A 16,701-nucleotide genomic window follows, 5' to 3' on the forward strand; every position below is an offset into this window, starting at 1 on the left:
AAACTATTTAGTAAACATATTCATTGCACGGTGACATCTTCAACTAATCCTTGAATTAAAAAAATAATAATAATCTTACCTTTTGGAAGAAGTGAAATGAGTCCTGTATTCTAGATAGATTCTGAGGACCATTTCAGACATTATCCCTAACCAAGTCACAGAACATTATAATATTAACTACCATTTATTGGACATTGTTCTCATTGAATGTTTATTATGATCCAGGCAATTAAAATGTTAACACTCAATCTTCACATCAGTCTTATCTAGCGTATGTTGGAGTCACTATGTTCAGAAGAAGAAAAAAATGATTTACATAGATTTAGGCGCCTTCCCCAACCACCCAAGCTAAAATTCCTCCAACCCTGTTATCCTTTATTGAAACATGCCTTCTCTATGGTATCATTAACTATCTGAAATCATCTATTCAGTTAATTGTTGTTTAACTCATTGTCTCCCTTTCACAAAGTTAAGCTTCAGTGAGAACGGGGACCTTGGCACCTGTTTACCTCTCTACTATCATTGTCTACAAAGGTCCCTTGGATATAGTAAATATTCAATAATTGTCAAATGAGTGTAGTAGCATAGGTCAAGGTGATAAGGCCTAAAATACATTTTTGAAAAATGTCATCACATGATTCTGATACGTTACCTTCCGTACCCCTGGACATGCCTGGCATAAATATCCACTCTGAGAACATCAAAAAGGAAAATAAAGGCTTTTTGGTTTTTGGGTGGGAAAAAAAAAGTGAAAAATTTATGTGAAAGCTCACTTTGACAGAAGTGAGATCATCCAGCAAGAACTCAGTCCATGAATTTGTTAGCTCACAATCAACTGCTGATAGCACATTTCAATACTGCTGACTGGCTTAGAGATTATTGCCTCAGTGTAGTTTTTCACATTTACAATTTATGTTCCGGCATCAAACAGTGGTGACAAGCTGTGTATGGGGGTGGGGTACAGGAGATCCACAGAGCCAACTAAAATAAAAATTCCATTGATTTAGCCAGAAATTCCATATATATTTTCAGATCCACAAGTGACCTCTACATGCAAATACCAGGTTATTTTTCACTTTTTTTATTTTTCTTTCTTTTTTTTTTTCTTTAAACAGCATCAGTGAATTCAGTGGTCTTACTGAATTCTCTGCAACTGAAGCTGTCACAGATATGTCTTGAATCGGTATTCTCAAAATGTCAGGCAGGCAGCTCAAAAGAAGGAATGCTCTCCACGCAAATCAATTTGCTCACTCAAATCCATCTATGGCACAAGCCTGTTAATGACTCCCAGGTTTGCAAAGCAAGGAATTTTTTGTTTCCTTCTGGCTTTTAAAATGTGAATCCTGTGGTATGTTCAGCTCATGCTATTGTATGTCTTTAAATTTATCTTAATATCTTTAAGAAATATTTGTAACCTTTAAAAACCCACATAAATTTTCAGAAATATGCTGGGGATAGATCTGATACCCTAGAAACCATTCTTAAGAAATCAAGAGGAAAAAAAAAAAGTTAAAACAGTATCTTCCAGCAGCAATTATGCCACTGAATTCTACAAATTTTTTTCTATTTTAGCAACAATTCAAGACAAAGCAACAATTCAGGACAAAAATATATGATTCTCACTATAGGGGAAGAAAAATATTTTTCCCCTATACTTCCTTAGGTACACACAAGTGGTCTCCGTTGCAAAATACACTTAAAAAAAAAAAAAAAGAAAAAGGATACAATTTATTTAATAGAAATATCACATGACAAGGGAGCCTCCCTAAGAAAATCAGACCCAAAGAAACAGATTTAAAGGTGTATTACCTACTTTTGATGAAGCAATGGATACTCATGGAGAAGATGGATAAAAAAAAAAAAAAAAAGGTCTGAATCAGTGGTAATAAACTGCATGAAACTTAGCAAAGACTGTTCATTCAGATTCTTCTTTCTGACCTTTGTCAAAGAGAATCTGATCCTCCAGGCACAGAGTACCATTTACATGAAGGTCTTTTTATCTGCTTCTGGGGAGAAGGGCAAGGGATGTTCAGAGAGTAACCTATCTGCTTCTGCAGATTTCAAATTCATTTTAAAATACGTTGGAGTAACATCCCCTGAACCCCATCAGCTCACTTTAATTAATACATCAGGAACCTGGGGGTGAGAGCCATCCATTCATGTCACCAGGGAACTAGGTAAGAAAAAAAAAAAAACTGTAACTGAACATCAGGTCTGACTCCAAGAAACAAGGCTCCACATTGCAGGTACTGATGACAATTGTCTTCCTAATCCTTTATCCCTGGGAAAGCCATTCTTCCATTGGTCTCCAGTCAGCTCATACCCATGTCCCTAGACAGGCTGGCTGCGGTGTGGGTGGTTCCTCTCTACTGCTTTGCCTTGCCTCGGTGAGCAAGTGGTTGGCCTGCTTTGTACCTGTTAATTTTAGAAGTGGGAGACAGTTTGAAGAATAGTAAGGGGTGGCAAGCTTTGAAATAAAAACAAAAACCTCAAGGAAAAACATTGTGGAATTTCCTATTCGCATTCCAGAAAGGACCCGTGGATCAGGACTGGAAAATTTTATTTTGTTTCTCTTTTCTATTAGGTCTCTCAGACATTAAAGTGACTAGGAGGATGATGCCTCAGAGAGCAAATCCAGTCAGATCGTCTCTGCAGGCCTCAGAAGTACAACAGTCGTCTATCCCAGGGCACACTCCTGAAGGGCGCGAAGCAGGGTGGGCAGCAGGAGAACTGGCAGCTTTAAGCAACACGAAGTCACTGCCATCCTGGGATGTAAAGGAAGGGAGGCAAAGGGGGTATTATTGAAGTCGATCCAAAACTGAGGAACAGACTCATCTGAACAAAAATAAATTCCTGGTGGTTTCCACATGCAGTGCTAAGTCTGTCCAAACTGTCTGAACTCATTGTGCTACTCAGGACAGAAATGTTTTTCCTTCCAATTACTTTATAAGTTTCTTCAAACCCAGCTCAAACCTCTCATTTCCAGCCTCTCCAAAACACTCTTGCCTGTGTATCCTGAACTTCCCATAACAGGGAATTTAATTTTACACTTGATCAAGGAGGTTAAGTAAACTTCAGATAAATCTGTGCCTGACTCTAGGCCCCTGACCTGTTTTTAGAGCATGACTTTAGAAAACTTGACACTGTAAATTCTTTCTCTTTTCCTTTGAGATGTAAATTTTTTCCCAGACTCTTGTCAATTTTATAACCCAAGAATGTCTTCTCAAGGTCCCGGGAGCCATCCATTTGAAACAGAATCATTAAGAAAGATATTGCTCCCATCTCCCAGTCTCAGTGGGAGGTTAGGACCTAACTTCTGGAGCTTCACTGAGCAAACCCAGATGGCCTCTTTCTCCTCCCAGCTATCAGGCTCTGCATTAAAGTCTTGGCATAGTTAAATATAATCTCTTCTGCACATTGCCATTGTCTTTACCTCTATTGCAATGATCTTAACAACAGTCTTCCTTGAGACTTGACTTGTTCAGTATCATTTCTCTCCGGCATGTCATCTTATAGATATTTCCTTAGTGCTAATTTTTCTTGGTCTAAAATCCTGGAAATACTTTGATTGAATGATCTGGTCTTTCTGAAAATTTCTTGATCCATTTCCTCCTCTGTTTTCTACTCTGCCTTCCTCAAAACGCACGCGCGCGCGCACACACACACACACACACGTTTTTACTATATGTCTGAGTTCTCATTTTTTTTCGAAAATACATATTTAGACCTCCTGACTAATGCTTTTAACAGGCACTAAGTAGCTAAGAAGCAGTCTTTCCTTGGTAGCCATACGACTTCCCTTCTCTGGATCTCGGCAAACAGCTAAATAATCCAGGAGAAGGATGCGCATGGTAGTCACCTCCATTCACAAAGGATTTGGGATTCTTCTCCAGGTCACTTGTCTCTCCTAAATTAAAGATGCCTCTTTAATCCAAGGAACATTTGAGAAGACACTTCATCTTCATGCTTAAAAGGCCATTTATTATTCAATGAGCAAATTAGTTCACATTCTTTTTATTAATCATTGGTAAGGAATAAACCAGATTCTTTTTACCCACACATTTGAGTTGTGAAAAATCCTGGAAGAGGGCATCTATAAAAGGCATCTAAAATGAAATAGACCAAAAACACTCTTGAAAACAGATTTTGTTTTCTTGAAAGACAGCAACTTTCCTAGTCAGTGAATCCTACTTTGAAAATGAAACCTTTGGAATGTGATTGCTTGGAATATTTCTATGGCTTTCCCTCTAAAAGTGGCTATTGTTATTTATGAGAGACTAGAGCAGGGATAGTTACCTTTTTTAATATTCTCACAATCTTTCTAAATCCTAGGGTCCTGAATTTAAAGTGAATAAGAAGGAACCACTCTTGTATATCAACTTTATGAAACACAAAGACAATCAGACTATGGTTTTCCAAGATAAAAATACATGCAATAAAAAGCAATATGTTGCTGAGCATGGTGCCACTTTCCTGTAATCCTAGCAACTCAGGAGGCTGAGGCTGAGGCAAGTTCAAAGCCAGCCTCAGCAACTTTTAGTGAGACTTAACAATTCAGCAAAACCCCATCTTAAAGTAAAAAAAATAAAAAAATAAAAAGAGGGCTTAGACTTAGTTATCTTTCTCATCTTGCAAGATGGCAGGGGGAAAGGCTGAGAAGCCAGACACTAAAAAGAAATCTGGAGCCAAGAAGGCAGATGCTGTTGACAAGGTTAAAAAGGAAGACCCTACAAATAAGAAACCCAAGAAAGGAAAGCCCCATTGCAGCCAAAACCCCGTCCTGGTTAGAGGAATTGGCAGATCTGCTATGTATTCCTGAAAGGCCACATACAAGAGGAAGTACTCAGGTGCTAAATCGAAGGTTGAGAAAAAGAAGAAGGAGGTTCTTGCTACAGTTACAAAACCAGTCAGTGGTGACAAGAATGGTGGTACCAGGGTCGTTAAGCTTTGCAAAATGCCTAGATAACTACCCAACTGAAGTTGTGTGAAGAAAGCTGTTTAGTCTCCCAAAGAAACCCTTCAGTCAGCATTTGAGAAAGCTGAGAGCCAGCATCACTCCTGGGACTATCCTGATCATCCTCACTGAGTGCCACAGAGGCAAGAGAGTGGTTTTCCTGAAGCAGCTGAGCAGTGGCTTGCTATTTGTGACAGGACCTCCTTCCCTCAATCAAGTTCCTCTGCTTAGACCACATGAGAAATTTGTTATCACCACCTCCAGAAAGATTGATATCAACAACGTGAAAACCCCCAAACACCTCAATTCTACTTACTTCAAGAAGAAGGTTGAGGAAGGCCCGACACCGCCAAGGTGAAATCTTCAGCACAGAGAAAGAGAAATTCAAGATCACAGATCAGCACAAGGTTGATCAGAAAGCTGTGGACTACAACATTTTACCCAAAACCAAATCTATTGCTCAGCTCCAGGGCTACCTGTGATCCGTTTTTGTTCTAACAAATGGAATTTATACTCACAAATTGTTGTTCTAAATTTCTTACCAAGAACCTAATTAAATAACTGATACATTTAAAAAAAAAAAAGAGGGCTGGGGATAAGGCTCAGTGGCTAAGCACCACTGGATTCAATCTCCAGTACCAAAAAAAAAAAAAAAAAAAAAAAGTAGTAGGAGGGGCACTGAGTAAATCTGTTTTCAGGGTACATTTCTAGTTGGTAATTGGCTCAGTTGCCAAGACAAAATGTGAGATGAGATGATCAGCGTATCATAAGAACTCTTAAGAGAAACAAAACATAAAATTGATAAACAATAACTATTTTATTTAACTGTTTAAAAATTTTTATATTCTTTTGTTTTATTATTTTTATTAATCCTCAAATTAAGTGTTATTCTTCCAGAATGCAATTAGCATTCTCTGGGAAATTGCTCCCTGATCCCATCCACTAAGTTGCCAGGTTTATACTTTGAAACTCATCTCCACTTACTCTTATACATCATGGAATATACCTCACTCAAGATGACCAATGTGATTTTCAGAGAATTTGTAATTGACTGAGGCTCATCAGCTTAAAATAATGTGACATAATTTCTTAAAAATGAAACATCAAGCAGATGTAAGAGACATGCACATAAACCCAAAAGGAGAGACTAAGAGGGAAGGGCATAAGAACATGGCTACCCGGAATTCTCCTCTGCTTTCTATTGTCGTCTTTGAGCCTTTGTGAGTATCCTTGATTTCTCTGAGATTACACCTGTCTTCTCATAATTCACACTTTTTTTCCTGATGGGAAACTGGGTGAATTATTTTCTGTAATTCGAAAGCAAAGAGACATGAATACACTCCTAACTATGTCTCTGTTTTATTGGCAGGAATACCAGAAAATACTTCAAAGGATTTAAAGGTCTTTTCAGTCATAGAAAACGGAGGGAGAGGCTTGGACCGTGATGGTGCAGCAGGCAAGGAACCCAGGTGGAAGGGCAGATGGCTGTGGCCAGAAGGAGAGAAAATGGGCCAAGTTCTTGGTACCCATGGGGTATAGAGATGGAAAGTGAATGGAATTCTGGCCAGAAGAGACAACTGGCCCCACAGGATTCGACTGGGCAAAAGGCACTAGTCCTTCACATGGTAGCTTCACAATGTGACAGCTGCAACATTTCCTAAAGAATTCTAGGATATGACACGCAGAGGGAATCTCCCCCTTCCCCTCATGAGCAAAGAAGGCAAGAGGAAAGCAACATTAAGCAATAACGAAAATGACTGAGCTGTTGAGAGTCCTAAACATTCTTGCTTCATTTTCTTTGGTTGTTACATTAAAATAGACAATAAAAATATAATTTTGATGATTGAAATATATTGCTCAGACCAATGAAAGGTCATATTTCTGCCACTTCTTTGATCATCAAAAAGACTTAATTCTGGTTCAAGGTCTTTCAAATTCAAATATTTTGAATTGTTTCTTTGTTTAAGGGGAAAATGGTTACATTTGCCTTTCGGAAAAATCTTTGAGTTGAGAAAAACCTGAAGGAATCAAATTTAATTTCTCAATCACATATGAATTCTACCTGTGTTACTCTTTGCTTCATATTTTGTCTGAATCTTTTGTCTGAATATCACCTTACATCAATTGGAATAAACACGTTAGTCATTGTTTTATCTGAAATACTGTCCTTTCCTCTGTCCATTGGACAAGGATATCATAAGGCCTTTTGAAATCTGTGCTAAAAAGGAAATAACTGTTAATCCTAAATCACCTCCCAGAAAGGCAAACCCATTAGTCTGACTTAGTTTACTCGTAGTAAACCCACATGATTCACTATTAGTTTTCATCATTGACAACCATCTATACCCAGGAAGATGCTGTGACACATGACAAGTGGTTCTTCTTAGAATAAATAGGGATCATATTCTTTGCTGTTTGAGGCCTTCTATGTGTGTTGAATATTGGCACAAAGGAACTTTTAGACACACTATATGCTCACATTTCTTCAACCTGGATTGATCAAAACAACTGTACCTTAGGATATCACTGAGGACTTTATAATGGAAATCTCCATGAAACATGCTATAGCTGCTTAGAGAAAGAATCCTTCAGATCCACGTTCTCTATCATTTTAAATAGGTCACTTAAGTTCTCTGTTTCAGTGCCACACATTTCATTTAGGCTGTGTTCTACTTATGAATCTGCAAAGTAGCGTATGATTTATAAGAGGAGATGATACTAGCAGTGATATGTCAGAAACCATGTACATTGACATATCATTCTTTAGTCATGTCTTAGCTTTATGCAAGGAAATGGATCAGAGAAAAACAGCTAGAAGGGAAAGCCTACATTCACATGACTAGAATTCTAGACTTACAGTGGGGTGGGGGGAAGGATATACATATTTACACCTGTGATAGATGTCTAATTTTCCCAGCAACTAAGTATATCACTTACTGGATAAATTGCTCAAAAAGGTTCTCTATATACTTTGTTACAAACACACACAGGCATCCCAATCTGTATTTGTCACTGTTATTTTCTTTAATATGTAAGTCAATTATAGCAAGCTTTAAATAGAACAGCATAATGAGAAAATATTCTCATAATTAAAGAGAAGAGTACAGGAACTTCCTGCCAACATAAACTGTTAATTTTGAGACATGCACTCTATAGACTTTTTCCAATTTCTCTTTTCTTCAGACTTTAAGTTTTCCCAAAATTATGCCTTTAATGAAATTTTCCCATTGAGTGCAATTTTCTTACTTTAAACGACGACTACATTTTGAATCTGAAACGTCTGCAAAATCCTCATTGACAAAAGACAAGATTGAGATTAGTTCCATTTTCAGGAAATTGTGCCATCAGCACAGCAGATAACAGCAATAGATGTTTCCCTTTCTCCTACTCTTAAGGGGCCTGGGATCTCATTATTGGTGCAGCTATGAAAATTGTTACTATATTCACATTTTAATATTGTCATTTATTACAGCCCTATATTAGTGTTCAAAAGAGGGGCAGGGGGTACAATGCCACACACTTTCTTTCCTACCAGAAGTTAAAATGTATTTGACTGAAAATACAGAACATAACTTCTATATTAATGCATCTTCCTGTTCCATATTCAAATGATAAAATTCACAGAGCAGCACAAGGAAAAAAAAATGCAATGGAAACCTACCATCAGAAATAGAGTGTATTCTTCCAGCTTTGCACTGCAGTAGAGCACACCGAGAAGCACATTCTGAATAGCAATAGCCTAACTTCAAGCTGTATTGTCTTACATATTTCAAACCACACTTCATGTGAAAGAACAGACCAGTTATTTCCAAGATGTCTCACTGAAAACTTATTATAGTTCCAGGAAAATGAGACTTGGTGCAATGGCAGAATAGCCAAAGGCCTTTTGCTTTTCTGACTACTATTCAAATCTTACTTGGCCCAACTTGACAGTCATTCTTTCTGAGGACATTAAGAGGCTTCTGTAAGTGGTGTGATACCTGCAGTTTTCTTCCACTTGGGATTCTGCTCTACAGCTAATGCAGACACAAGGGATGGGAAAATATAACATTTTTACAACTATTTTATTTAGTGTTTTATTTACAAGTATTTTATTATTTACAAGTATTTTATTTACAAGTATTTTATTTAGTTTCCCAACTACTATGCAGTGTGGGATCACATCCAGGAGTGAAAGAGCAACGAGGTAGGAAAGTTTTTAAAAGACAGATTATAGGTTCTTCCCTCCACAGATTTGAACTGAGTATGTCTGAGTTTGGGGCCAGGAAACCTTTGTTTTGAAAACGGTCACCAAATTAAATTTTTTAATCTTTATTGTTCATTTTTATTTATTTATTTATTGGTACTTGGATTGAACACAGACGGGGGTGCATTACCACAGAGCTACATCTCCAGTCCTTTCTATTTTTTGATTTTAAGACAGGGTCACACTAAATTGCAGAAGGCCTTGCTGAGCTGCTGAGGCTGGCCTCCAACTTGTGGTCCTCCTGCCTCAGCTTCCAGAGTTAGCTTCTGGAGTTGCTGTTCCTAAATTCTTATGTTGGTTGCTCAGTTCCAGTTCAAGTGCCCTACCTCTGGACACACTGGAGTCGAGATTAGAAGATTACTAAAAACTTAGTAGAGTGTGATCTGTGAGAAGAAGAATGCGGTAGTGACGAAGATATAGTTTAGGATAGAGGAAGGGAATATGTCACTTCATTTAGTCACCCTCCCCCTTTGATTGAAAAGTATCTTTTTTTTAATTAAAAACAAAAAAAAAGGAGATTCCAAGAAGTTGAATGACTTGAAGTTTTACACAATATTTGTAGCTACAATTGTGGTTCAAATTCAGGCCTCCAAAACCCTTGATCTCTCTGATACATCATACTATCTACCTCCTTCAGCAGTAAGGTGATATCTGTAGGTCTAGGTTTAGATGGCAAAAATGATAAAATTTTCCCAAAACTATGATAACTACATCATTGAATATTGTTCAAAACTGTGAGAGGGGTAAACAATTAAATAAAAATATTGGACAAAAGAAAGTAGTTAGGTTTTATTTTGGAATTATTTCTATGTATATACAAAACATTTCCTTAACACTTACTAAAGGGAAAGAACTGATATTCACTGGACTATTTTACTATGTCCAGTGGTTAGCTTCTCCTGCATGGTATACTTAAAATATATTATTTGATTTAATCTTTAAGATGAGTCTGTAAAAAGATCTTATTAAACTACATTATATATACTGTAAAAATGTGCTTTAGCAAGATTAATTTTTGCAAAATTTTATCAAGGAGTCTCAAGTTAGAACTTAGATGGTCTAACTCCAAAATCCAGTGTTTTCTAACATGCTATACTAGATGCATTTTTATTTAAAACACCCATTCAGCAGAGAAATGGAAGACTGGGAATGCACTTGAGCAGCCAGGTAGAGTTCAGCACATGGATGTGCACAAGAATTTACTGTTTACTTAATGTTTGGTTTATTTAAATGTCCTTAACGATCCCAAATCTCCCTTCTTCTTCACTTTGCAATGATGTTTTGCTATTGTTTGAATCCAAAAAGGCACATCAGCATACAATAAGCAACACCAGGGATGGAGTTTTGTTTATTTTTGCTTTTTGAATCTCAGGAAGGCCTGGCATCTAAGACTTCATGCATTAGAGACCACTGTAATTATATTGAGGACAGGTAGTTGTTCTGTATTCCCTCAGGACAGAATGAGAAATGATAAACTTCAAGTCATACTTGTGTCATTTAGATTACTAGAAAGTAATCCTTCCAAGTACTGGGAAGAGTAGTCTGATAACAAGAACTTTTGCAGTCAACTATAGAAGAGGGCCTTGGGGAATTATCTCCTTAAGAAGCCAGGACAGCTTATTATCTGACTAGTATTATTCATGCACACCTCTCACTTGAAGGCAAGAGAAAGACTAAGGAACCTGGGCTTCTTTCTGCCTGTAAATTTGTATGGTACTTTAAAAACAAATTCAGAAAACATTCAACCTGCAGATATCTTATTACCTGTTTTTTTTCTCTCTCATTTACTCTATCAGAGCAACTCCAAGAGAAAAATTGAGATAAGAAATAACAAGTTAGGTGAAAAAAAATAAGTTTTTTTCTAGATTTTTAATTCAGAGCAAATCTAATATGTATATATTATTTTTCATCCAAATTTTACCTCGAGTCAAATGTATATGAGGACAGGTATTTTTTTTCTGTTATTTAGAAATATGACTTGTTAGGCAAGGGTCATAACTTGAAGATTCACAAGGGTGAAATTAGCTAATATTGTGTTTTATACCACTTCCCTCTGAGGGTGTTACCGCTCTATGATATTTCAGAGCAGAGATTTACAAGATAGCTTCTACCACAGTGTCACATTCTCCTGCAGGAATTCCTATGGGCATAACTAGTTTAGATGTAAGAGAGGTTTTGAATCATGAATAATTCCCAGAGAACTAGCCCTAGTGCATCCCCTTCTCCCAATAATTGCTACATCCAGAACTCCAAACACCACAGGGGACAAATGCCCTTTTACACTGCTATCAAGGACCAGCCTTCTATAATTACTTTTAAATCAAGTTGGCTCAACTTTTGCATCAATCTGAATGCTAACACTGACTTTATTCAGAACTGCTGGCTCTCTCAGTTTCTTATGGATTGAATGATACAGAGAACATTTTAATTACCTCCATGTTTTGTTGAGAGATTACTTTGGTAAGTTCACTTCAAAGGTAAAAGTTGAGCCCATGTGCTCTCTCAGTCAATTTTAAGAGAGGAAAGGAGAGGGAATTTGATATTACTAGTATAAAGTGAGAAGGGAAGAATTTGTAGGAAGGGGGCCTGGTAGAGTGGTCAGTGAAAAAACTCTGGGCATTTATACAGCTAGGAAAGAACTTTGGTGAATAATATGTCTGGCATTATTTTCATGTGGTTGATCTGGGGTGTGAAAAATGCCCCGCTCCCCCATTTTATCTTTGTAAAGGAAGATCACTGACAAATTCTCTCTGGTTTACCGATGCATTTATGCAAGTTGATTCTGTTAGGAGAGCTTATAGAGAAAAACAAAGAGGCCATAAATACACAGGTTTTAGAAGTATATATGCAGAGGCTAACATTTCTGAAGAAAAAAAAAGATACACAAAAAGCCATCAATTTCTCTAGGGAATGCTTTATCATTCCCCATGAGTCGGTAATTCTTCAAGGTCTAAGTCAAGGCCTTTTTCTCCAAGAAGCCTTTTCTGATTACCTATCCTTCAGTGATCTTCTTCCATTCTGAACCCCTCCCCTCCCTCCCCCTCCCCTGCCTATGACATTTAATTTAGCATGGAATACTATTGTTTAATATAAATAGATGTAAAGGACAATACAATGGAATTCAGACCAAGGCCTAGCAACCATATTATCCACTATCTACCATTCCTGAATGATGAGGGTTTATACCACCTGCTGTAACATAATAGGACCAGCTGCAAGGATTTATTTTTTATATACCTGTATATATGCTTCTAGTTGTTTTGGTTACAGAGTTCATATTCACAAGTTTATTTGAAGGTTGAGTACTTTGTTTTTTGAAAACCCAACATTAGTGGGGCGGAGCCAGCATGTTTTACCAACACAGATTTTTTGTTGTTGTTCAGAGTAGATTATGACAAACTTTGGAGCCAAATGCTTCATTGTTTGTGGGTAAATCTCAACAGGCTTGTTGAATTAAATTCTACATACTCATCAATAGGCATTGCCAATAAGGATGAAAATAAAGCAAATTAATATTTTTTAAAACTCTGGGTCTTCAGAAAATCTCTATGAGGCTTTGATGAACAAAACATCAACCAACATAAGAAGCTGCACCATTGTCTCGAGTTTGGGCATAATCATTCTCGAGGACATCTGCGGCTGACTCTTTTTCAAGCCCGGATGGCGGGGATCTGAATCAAATCCAGACTCTTTTGTTGGAAAAGATCTGAATTTTGAGATTTCCATTTAAGCTGAGAAACAGCTTTCTCCATTCAAACACAAGATGCAATTTATTTTACAGTATGAGATTAGTAGCAATGATTGGCTTTGAAATAAAGAAGTCTTGAAGAAAAAACATCACATATAAAAAAGAATGACTTCTAAAAAACAGTAGTTATTTTCTCAGCCAATAGAGCCACATTGCTTATTTGCAAATCGTTTTATCATTTCAGATATACTATGTAGACTGCATAAGCTCTAACATTTGGTATCTGAAAACTTCAGGGCTTTAAATTAGAAATCAGGATGGTAGAAACTAAACCCGGATTTAGGGTTTTCTAGATTAAAATACACAATTTTTAATCTAGAATGGAACCCATGGGGCAAAGTTTTAGAGTGATAATGATTTGTTTGGGGGTCTAAGAAAGTTGGTATTGGTGGAGATTCAACTTTTCTGATGAAAATATTGAGCGAAGTTCATGCCCCTCCTTAATAAGAAGTCCACTTTTGATGGATTCATTAACAGCTTGGTCTGTAAATCTTACCTTCACTGATATTTTAAAGCAAATGATATTATTCTTTGGTATGTTGAGGCCCTTTTCACCTGGTTCTCAGTCAGCATTTCAACCTAAGTGCATATTTAGGAAGTAAAGAAAAAGAAAGAACATGCTTTCTCTTTTTCTTCCTAAAAATTTGTCTCACATGTGCAGTAACTTGGCTTTGGGGTCCACTAAAGCCTCTCGTCTCTGCAAACAAAACACATTCATGCTGTCTTCCAACAACCCAGTCAACCTCTACTCCTCTGGTTCCCAGACCTTCACAGTGGTGGGGGGCAAGGTAGAAAAGCTACATTTGGCCAGAGAGGGAAAATACCCAAGTGGTAGGTTATTGCCACAGTATACAGCATCATCTAAGTTCAAATAGTGGCTATCTTTAGGGACAGTGGGAAATTACTGCAAACATGTAAGAAAAAATTAGGACATAATTATTCTATGAAACAGAAGGGGTACAAGAACAAGGGAAGTCAAAGTTTTTTTATTATCAAGGGGATAATAGAAATATTTAGGTTGAATATAGGTACCTTTTTTAAAAATGACAGATAACAAATTAGAAGGGTGCTATGTGGAAGGTGTCAACCAAAGGACTTGCCAGTAATAATGTGGGCAAGATACAGATCACAACGCACACAGCTGCCCATCAAGTGAAAACCTTCAGCCCAAGGAGAAATTACTTCTACCTGTATTTCTACTTTTAAGATCCAGAATATCATTTCTCTCAAAAAACTGACATCTACATTTTTTAATGTTTTATTTGCAAATGGACTTATCCACTAAAACTTAGAGATAGATATTTATGGATAAGTACATATATCCCCTTGTAAATCCTAATATATCTTCCTCTCTTATGATCTAATTCAGTATGAGAAATTATCTTCATTTTTGTTCTTTCTGAAGTCCTCCTCCATTACACAGCTTTTCCTTGAAGAGGAATAAGAAGATGATGATGAGTCTCTCAATCAGTCCCTAATTATTTAGTGGTCATGCACAACCTGATCACCATTGTGTTGGTTACTTTGTTGATAACAACAACAACAACAAAATGTTTTGAATTTTTTTTAGAACCAGGGATTGAACTCAGGGGCACTCAGACACTGAGCCACATCCCGAGCCCCATTTTGTATTTTATTTAGAGACAAGGTTTCACAGAGTTGCTTAGCACCTTGCTTTTGCTAAGACTGGTTTAACTCATGATCCTCCTGCCTCAACCTCCAGAGCTGCTAGGATTACAGGCATGCATCACCAGGCCCAGCATAACCATTGTTCTTAAAAGACACAACATTACAACATCAGGAAAAAGAAAACTAAACTACAAGGCAAGTCACTTGTCTCGCTGGCTGTCTGTCTGCTTGATTCAAGCATTTGAAGTTAGGTAAGTAACAGCAGCTTAGTATTTTTATCCCACTCATGGAAAAGAGGCTAAATATGGTTTTAGAAAAAAAGAGAGAGGTCATAAGAAGATTCTGGGGCTTGAGGTGGGATCTGAAGACACGCTAAAAAGAAAGGAGTGTTTGGTTGACAAGATGAGAGAGAAAGGTCATAAGGACACAGAAAGGCTTGGATCTGGACATGCAGTAGGGCATGAGGGCACTTGGGAGAGGACACTAACCTCCTCCTGTAGGAAGGAGTCGGTTTGCAGTGAAAAGGCTGAATGAAGGGAAGACCAGACCAAGTTTAGATTGGATGCACAGGCAAATCATTCATTCATTCATTCCACATCTCCTCAGTTTCATGTGCCAGGGCCAAAGACCTGGAGCCCCAGAGCAAGATAGACACATCTGGCCTGAGACCACATGGAGAAGACTCTAGAACTACAAGGCCAGCCAGATGTAGAACTCTATCCAAGTTTGGACTCTGCACATTCCACTTGAAGTAATTACCAAGATTTATCAAACTCTGATTCTCCAAAGGAGAAAGGTAAAATTCAAATGGGTCAAGGATTTCACTAACACCACACAGTTGGCAAGTGTTGAGCTAGAAATAGTATATACCGATTCACATCATACCCCCCACCACTTTATTGTGTTAGAGATTTTCAAGATGCTGAAATTTCTATTATATCTATAACCAGATAAGCATTTACTCCATGGCCTTGGTTTCCACAATCAGAATTATTTGCATCTTTAATTTATTTGTGAATGAAAGCAAAGCATTACAAAGAGGTAATAAAAGGAATGCAGGGTGTGGTTATCGCAGTGATTAATCATAATCCTAAATCCAAGCTGGTTCGAATCAAGCAAGTAGTTTTATTCTACTGTTTTTGACAAAGAAAATAATAAATTGAGGTGGATAATAAATCTATTTCTATATTAGTCATAGGCCTAAATCATAGATTCTATGTTTAGTCAATTGAATATATTATTTCCTTAAGAAATATTCTCAGAAATATTTTAGAATAATATAGTAGGAGTGAGTTACAGTGTCAGAGATATTAAACTTTTAAGGAATTTTTGAGTACTTTTGTGTTGTGGTATCTTACATATATTTGGGTATAGAATGCATTGGATAACAGACATACTCCAATATCCTTTGAAGCTTCTCTTTGGATGCACCCTAAGTTAAGAAGACGGATTTAGTTCAACCATTTAATTTTACAGGTGGGGGCATTTGTCTCAGCATTGTGACTCAAAGTTACAACTGGTGTAACTCAGAGTCCTGAGTCAGGCAAGAAAATACTCTAGACATCTGTATGTTAATTTCAATTAAATTTCCATTGCAAGATTGGCAATTTAGCTAACAGTCTCTGGGCTTTGGGTTCCTCTTATCTAAAGCAAAATGATCACAGTTATAAATAGCAACTATTTTATTGAGTACCCACCATGTTAGTTGCACACACTTTACATTTATTTTTTTTTCAGTTGTTACTAACAATATTTGTAGTAGATATAAATCACCTTTTTACAGATGAGAAAACAATTAGCAATGAAAACATGCCTCATGTATAGTAAAAGAGGATTCAGAATTTGCATCACAATTTTCAAAACCCATGCCTTCCTCCAAGATACACAAAGCCCTCCATGTCATGAATAAGACAGCCTCAACTATCTGTCCTACTTCTAAAAAGCCTCAAAGTGTTATAGAACAAATTGAACATTTTTATAAAAATGGAGCACAATATAAAGCATTAATGAGCGGGATCATGAAGGAGAGGATAGCATTATTTAGGAAGAAGAATCTTTGATATTGAATATATTTGGCAAGACATTTTATAAAGTGGTTTCAAATGACAATATTTTCCTTCTAAG

The 16,701-nt window shown here is 37.0% G+C and overlaps 1 protein-coding gene and 1 pseudogene across 31 annotated transcripts in view; one reads left to right on the forward strand and one right to left on the reverse strand.

Moving 5' to 3' along the window:
* Positions 1-16,701, reverse strand: part of Nrxn1 (neurexin 1) — a 1,068,088-nt gene that overhangs the window by 882,926 nt on the left and 168,461 nt on the right. The gene's annotated exons all lie outside the window — the stretch shown is intronic.
* Positions 4,637-5,487, forward strand: LOC113180609 (large ribosomal subunit protein eL6 pseudogene; annotated as a pseudogene).

The sequence above is a fragment of the Urocitellus parryii genome, chromosome 12, assembly GCF_045843805.1.
Source record: "Urocitellus parryii isolate mUroPar1 chromosome 12, mUroPar1.hap1, whole genome shotgun sequence".
NCBI classification, from domain to species: domain Eukaryota; kingdom Metazoa; phylum Chordata; class Mammalia; order Rodentia; family Sciuridae; genus Urocitellus; species Urocitellus parryii.